Below are 7533 nucleotides of genomic sequence, written 5' to 3' on the forward strand. Positions count from 1 at the left end.
TTTCTAGCATTTGATCAATAAAAGGTAAGGGGTAATGATCTTTTTTAGTAGCCTTATTTAATTTGCAGAAATCAATTACCATCCTATAATCTGTAATAATTCTTTGCGGAATCAATTCATCTTTATCGTTAGGAACGACAGTAATACCTCCCTTTTTAGGGACACAATGGACATGACTTACCCACTGGCTATCAGCAACGGGATAAATTATACCTGCCTCAAGGAGCTTTAGTATTTCCTTTCTTACCACTTCTTTCATCTTAGGATTCATACGTCATTGGTGATCATGAACTGGTTTGGCATCTTTTTCCAAATTTATTTTGTGTTGACATAGAGTGGGACTAATGCCCTTAAGATCATCGAGATTATATCCAATAGCAGCACAGTGCTTCTTCAGAGTTTTCAATAATCTCTCTTCTTCATGCTCTGAAAGGTTAGCACTAATAATAACATGATATATCTTTTTCTCATCAAGATAAGCATATTTAAGAGTATCAGGTAATGGTTTGAGCTCAAACAAGGGATCACCCTTGGGTGGAGGAGGATCCCCTAGGATTTCAACAGGCAAATTGTGTTTCAGGATGGGTTCCTGTTTAAAGAATACTTCATCTATTTTCCTTCTTTCATTCATAAACATATCATTTTCATGGTCTAGCAAATACTATTCTAAAGGATCACTAGGAGGCACGGCAATAGAAGCAAGACCAATAATTTCATCTTTACTAGGCAATTCCTCTTCACGGTGTTGTCTACGAAATTTAGAGAAATTAAACTCATGAGACATGTCACCTAAACCAATAGTAACAACATCCTTTTCGCAATCTATCTTAGCATTAACTGTGTTCAAGAAGGGTCTACCAAATATAATCGGACAAAAGCTATCTTGTGGGGAACCAAGAACAAGAAAATCAGCAGGATATTTAGTTTTCCCACACAAGACTTCAACATCTCTAACAATCCCCATTGGTGAAATAGTATCTCTATTGGCAATTTTAATGGTGAAATCAATATCTTCTAACTCAGCAGGTGCAATATCATGCATAATTTCTTTGTATAAGTAAATAGGTATTGCACTAGCACTAGCACCCATATCACATAAGCCATGATAACAATGATCTCCTATTTTAACAGAAATAACAGGCATGCCTACCACGGGTCTATGTTTATCTTTAGCACAAGGTTTAGCAATTCTAGCAGTCTCATTATAGAAATGAATAACATGCCCATCAATATTATCAGACAAGAGATCTTTAACAATAGCAATATTAGGTTCAACTTTAACTTGCTCAAGAGGTGTATAGGTTCTAATATTGCTTTTATGAACTACAGTTGAAGCTTTAGGATGATCTTTTATCCTAACAGGAAAAGGTGGTTTCTCAACATAAGCAGTAGGAACAATAGGATCATTATAAGTGACAGTCTTTTCTTCAATTTTAATAGGTGCATCTACTTTTACTTCTATGGGAGGATGATATTTAAATCACTTCTCCCTAGGGAGATCATCATGAGTAGCAAAAGATTCACAGAAAGAAGCTACTATTTCAGAGTCAAGTCCATATTTAGTGCTAAATTTACGGAAAACATCGGTATCCATAAAAGATTTAACACAATCAAACTTAGGTGTCATACCTGACTCCTTACCTTCGTTGATGTCCCAATCTTCAGAGTTGCATTTAATTCTTTCCAATAAATCCTATTTAAATTTAATAGTCTTCATCATAAAAGAGCCAGCACAAGAAGTATCGAGCATGGTGCGGTTGTTATCAGAAAGTCGAGCACATAAATTTTGGATAATCATTTCTCTTGAGAGCTCATGATTGGGGCATGAATATAACATTGATTTAAGCCTCCCCCAAGCTTGAGTGATGCTTTCTTCTTCGCGAGGCCAAAAATTATATATATAATTGCGATCACGATGAACAAGATGCATGGGATAAAACTTCTGATGAAATTCCAATTTCAATCGTTTGTAGTTCCATGATCCCATATCATTACATAGCCTATACCATGTCAATGCGTCTTCCTTCAAAGATAAAGGGAAGACCTTATTCTTAATAACATCATCGGGCACACCTGCAAGCTTAAATAATCCACAAACTTCATCCACATATATTAGGTGCTCATTGGGATGCATTGTTTCGTCTCCTGCAAAAGGATTAGCTAGAAGTTTTTCTATCATACCCGAAGGAATCTCAAAGTAGACATTTTCATTTTCAGTAGGTTCAATAGGTTGAGGAGCAACTCTTTGCTCTTCTGGTCGGGGTGAAGATACCCCGAACAAGCCGCTCGGAGGATTACTTTCCACAGTAAGAGAATTACTAGTAGAGCTCTCAAACCCTCAAACCCCTAAAAATAACTGCTTTTTTTACTGTTTTCGTCGAAAAAAAGCCGTAGACTAGAACCCCTTAACCCTCAAACCCTCAAATTTTTTTAAAGGTCCAACCCTCAAACCCTCTCCCAATCCTCAAAAGTAAGGGTTGGGGAGCAAAACCTACCCCAACCCTCATTTGGCGGTTATCCTCGCGCGGGAGGGAAAAATCCTCCCAACTCCCGCGCCCACGCCCGCGACCGCCGCTGCTAGTCGCTCCCGTCGTCGGCGGCCGCCCCGTCGACCTCCCGCGCGCAACGACAACGTCGTTCATGGGGAATATTCTGTTATAAGGGTTGGGCTTGAGGGTTCTAATCTTTGCCTCTGTTTTTCAACCCATAAAAGTGCACAAAAAGATCATTTTTGGACCCTTCAAATGCTAGTGAGGGTTTGAGGGTTTGAGGGTTCTATAATGCTCTAACAAGTGACAGTAAATTTCAGCACACTATATAAATTTTTCCTTACCAAATTCCACCTACCAAAGGTGCTTCACTCCCCGGCAACGGCGCCAGAAAAGAGTCTTGATGACCCAGAAGTATAGGGGATCTATCGTAGTCCTTTCGATAAGTAACAATGTCGAACCCAATGAGGACTAGAAGGAAATGATAAGCTGTTTTCAGCAAGGTATTCTCTGCAAGCACTGAAATTATAGGTGACAGATAGTTTTGTGATAAGATAATTTGTAACGAGCAACAAGTAATAAACGTAAATAAAGTGCAGCAAGGTGGCCCAATCCTTTTTTGTAGCAAAGGATAAGCCTGGACAAATTCTTATATAGAGAAAAGCGCTCCCGAGGACACATGTTATATCATCAAGCTAGTTTTCATCACGATCATATGATTCGCGTTCGGTACTTTGATAATTTGGTATGTGGGTGGACTGGTGCTTGGGTACTGCCCTTACTTGGACAAGCATCCCACTTATGATTAACCTTTATTGCAAGCATCCGCAACTACAACAAAAGTATTAAGGTAAACCTAACCATAGCATGAAACATATGGATCCAAATCAGCCCCTTACGAAGCAACGCATAAACTAGGGTTTAAGCTTCTATCACTCTAGCAACCCATCATCTACTTATTACTTCCCAATGCCTTCCTCTAGGCCCAAATAATGGTGAAGTGTCATGTAGTCGACGTTCACATAACACCACTAGAGGAGAGGCAACATACATCTCATCAAAATATCGAACGAATACCAAATTCACATGACTACTAATAGCAAGACTTCTCCCATATCCTCAAGAACAAACATAACTACTCACAAAGCATATTCATGTTCATAATCAGAGGGGTATTAATATGCATATAGGATCTGAAGATATGATCTTCCACCAAATAAACCAACTAGCATCAACTACAAGGAGTAATCAACACTACTAGCAACCCACAGGTACCAATCCCAGACTTGGAGACAAGAATTGGGTACAAGAGATGAACTAGGGTTTGAGAGGAGATGGTTCTAGTGAATATGTTGATGGAGATTGACCCCTCCTGATGAGAGGATCATTGGTGAGGACGATGGCAATGATTTTCCCCTCCCGAAGGGAAGTTTCCCCGGCAGAACAACTCCGTCGGAGCCCTAGATTGGTTCCGCCAAGGTTCCGCCTCGTGGCGGCGGAGTCTCGTCCCGAAAGCTGGCTTATGATTTTTCCTCAACGAAAGACTCCATATAGCAGAAGATGGGCATCGGAGGGCCACCAGGGGGTCCACGAGGTAGGGGGCGTGCCCCCACCCTCGTGGGCAGGGTGTGGCCCCCTCCGGAACTTCTTGCGCTCAGTATTTTTTATATATTCTGAAAATGACTTCCGTGAAGTTTCAGGACTTTTGGAGCTATGCAGAATAGGTCTCTAATATTTGCTCCTTTTCCAGCCCAGAATCTCAACTGCCGGCATTCTCCCTCCTTATGTAAACCTTGTAAAATGAGAGAGAATAGGAATAAGTATTATGACATAATGTGTAATAACAGCCCATAATGCAATAAATATCGATATAAAAGCATGATGCAAAATGGACGTATCAGTCACCGGCCGCCGCCCCGCGGCACCCCCGTCGTCGGCCGCCCCGCCACCGCCCCGCCCCTCCTGGTGGTGATTTTTTTTTCTGTTTTTTAGATTTAGTTTATGTTTGTTTAGTTTAGGTTAGGTTAGTATAGTTTAGGTTAGTTTAGGTTAATTTAGTTTATTTTAGGTTAGTTTAGGTTAATTTAGTTTATTTTAGGTTAAATTTAGTTTATAGTCTAGTTTAGGTTTTTTTGTTTTTTAAGAATAATCAAGAAAGATGAAAAAAGAAGAAAAAGAAGAAGAGGAAGAAGAAGAAGAAGATAAAAAAACAATAAGTAGAAGAAGAAGAAAAAGAAGATGACAAAAAAGAAGTAGAAGTAGAAGATGAAGAAAAGATGAAAACCGGGGACGAGATGGCTAAGGGGTTCATCGACGTCGATGGAACCCTAAATAGCAAGTATCGTCAGTGTGAGATACATGTGGCCGTCGGTGTAGTACACTACAACTACGTCCCATAAGTGACGCCGGCGTCCGTCGTCCCACAGCAACAGTTCTCGATGTTGATGGCGGTCTAACACCTTTGTGAATTTGTGTTGCAGCCTCTGCGATGACGATTAATAGCCAACCGTTGAAAATTTAAACATCCAAACTAACTCAAGTTGGTTTGGTGGTTTGAAGTTTCAAAACTTGGCTTTAATCCTCATCGCAGAGGCTGCCAGACAAATTCGCCAAGGTGTTCGGTCGTCATCGGCCCCAGAACTATTGCTGCGTGCGGGACAGCGGGCGCCGGCGTCACTTATGGGATGTGGATCTAGTGTTCAATGCCGAGCGCCACATGTATCTCGCACCGATGATACTTGCTATTTAGGGTTCCATTAATGGCGAGGAACCCCCTTACCCACTCTTCCTGTTGTAATTATTTAGTTAGGTTGACGGAAAAAACCTAATTGCTATGTTACTCATCTTTGGATTTAAATGCGTAGTTTTTTCGTCGCTGCGAGGGTCTAGTGTTCGATGAGCTTCGCCTGTGCGTTCGTGGGTGAGCACAAATGACATCTCCTCCCCCTTCATTTGTTCTGTTCCGGTCTTCGTGCCTATGAAACTTTCTAGCTATAGGTGTCTTCAATCATCAGTATGCTTGACCACTATGCGTCTCCCGTTCGAAAGGGTTACATCTATAAATATGCATGCATTTGCATATTTATAACCGTGTTTGAATTGTCCAACGTTATCCATGGACAACCCGAGTATGTGTAGATTGGGTTCGTTTTCCCATATGCTTTGCTGCGGATCTGATGCAGAATTTTGTTAGTGCCTCCATGTTGTTCTCCGGGTACACATCCTCTCTGCTTATTGCCGAGACGTGTATCAGGAGAACATCGAGAGGTGCTGCCGAAATTTTGTATCGGATTCGGAGCAGAGCATGGGAAAATGAACCCAATCTACATATACTCAGGTGGGATTAGGACCTATCTTTACCTATTACCGTCTAGGTTGCATGGACATAATAAAAGTGACAAACTCCATTAGCTGATGAATATATACATGCTGACACACACACACACATATATATATAGGACAACACTATTCTAATCCTAGAATAAAAATAACTATTTGGATCAGGTCAGACCCTATATAGGGCCCGATGGAATTCCCGAACTCCCGAACCAGGCAGTGACAGCAAAAAAGGAAAAAAGCCCACCCCACCTCGCAATCCCCCGACCCACCACCTTCTTCGATCCCCCACCTCCCGCCCCCAATGGCGACGCGCCCGCCGCCCCGTCCCCAACCGGCGGCGCTGCTGCTAGCCTGCCACGCCCCAATCGGAGACACCGCCGCCCCAAGATCCCACCGCCGCTTCACCCCCCGTGCTTCTCTGCCTTCTTCCACCGCGGGGATTCTCCCTCTCCCGGAGCACCTCGGGGCACCAGATCCGGTGAGGATTCTTCACTACCCTCCACTCGCCGGCGACCAATAGCCCACGTGTGGGTTGGGTGCTATCCTGCAGCTGGAGGAGGCATCGACCTTCAGCTGCAGGAGGCCACGACCTGCAGCTGGCCACGCGCCTTCCCCGAAATCCTCCTTCCTACCCACCGCCGTCGATCTCCTTCCCCGCCATGGTGACAACCGACATGGATCCTTCCCTCTTGCCGCCGCTTCTCCCTCTCCTCTTCCCCGATTCCACTGATTCCCTGCCGCCACTGGCCCGGTCCGTCCTCCTCGCCTCTTCCCACCCCCTCCTCTGCATCGTACCGGTGGCTTCACCGTTTGTCATTCGATCTCTACCGCTTGGCCTTATCCTCTCTACTACCGGTGCTCAGGTCCCCTGGCATTGTGCCACTGTCCGTCCCTGCGCCCTCGCCTCCGTCCTATCCCGCACACCCTCGTGGCCGGACGATCGACACCCCTCCAGCCACCAACCCACCATCTCGCAATCGACCGCCTCCGCTGCTCCTCTGGTTCACTCCCCACCCGCCTCTACTACCTCCTCTACTCACTCTACTGGCTCTACCATCACAAACATCCCTGTGACGGAATCGAACCCGTTAGATGCAGCCGAGGAGGAAAAGAGAAGTACAGGAGCAGGTGCTGCACAGATGCTGTGTTCTGCTTTCAATTGCTCAGATGTTGTTTGTTGTTAATTATCCATGATTTCTCAGATTGTTGTTCTGCTTTCAATTGCACAAAAGCTGTGTTCTGCTTTCAAGGGCAGGAGCAGGTGCGGCATAGAGACATATTCATGACATGTTATAAAAAACAATCTTGTCTCGCCAGAGAAGTTCATATATGCAATATTCAAAAGGTCAGATGCAGTAAAAAGTTCATGCACACCTCTCTCCTCCCCGCATAGCACCAAGTGAATCCGCTGCTCCGCCGAGATGTTTGCCATGGCTACTTTTGTGTGTTTTGGTACTCATTGCCTGGTAGGTGCTTGTGTAAATGTCCAAGAAGGAGAAGCTATGGAATTCATTGTTGGCAACTATATGTGAAGATGGAAAAGCACCATTTTCATATTCCTTTTTTGTTGATGCCCCATGAAGTGTTTTTTCTAAATTATTATGGTTTGTTGTAACCATTCCACTTGACACAGCGACAACAACATCCTTGGTTCCTACATGTGATTTTTGTTTAATTTACTTGTTTTTTGTCCTAAACCAAGGGA

This window comes from Triticum aestivum, chromosome 4A (assembly GCF_018294505.1).
Source record: "Triticum aestivum cultivar Chinese Spring chromosome 4A, IWGSC CS RefSeq v2.1, whole genome shotgun sequence".
Classification (NCBI taxonomy): Eukaryota; Viridiplantae; Streptophyta; class Magnoliopsida; order Poales; family Poaceae; genus Triticum; species Triticum aestivum.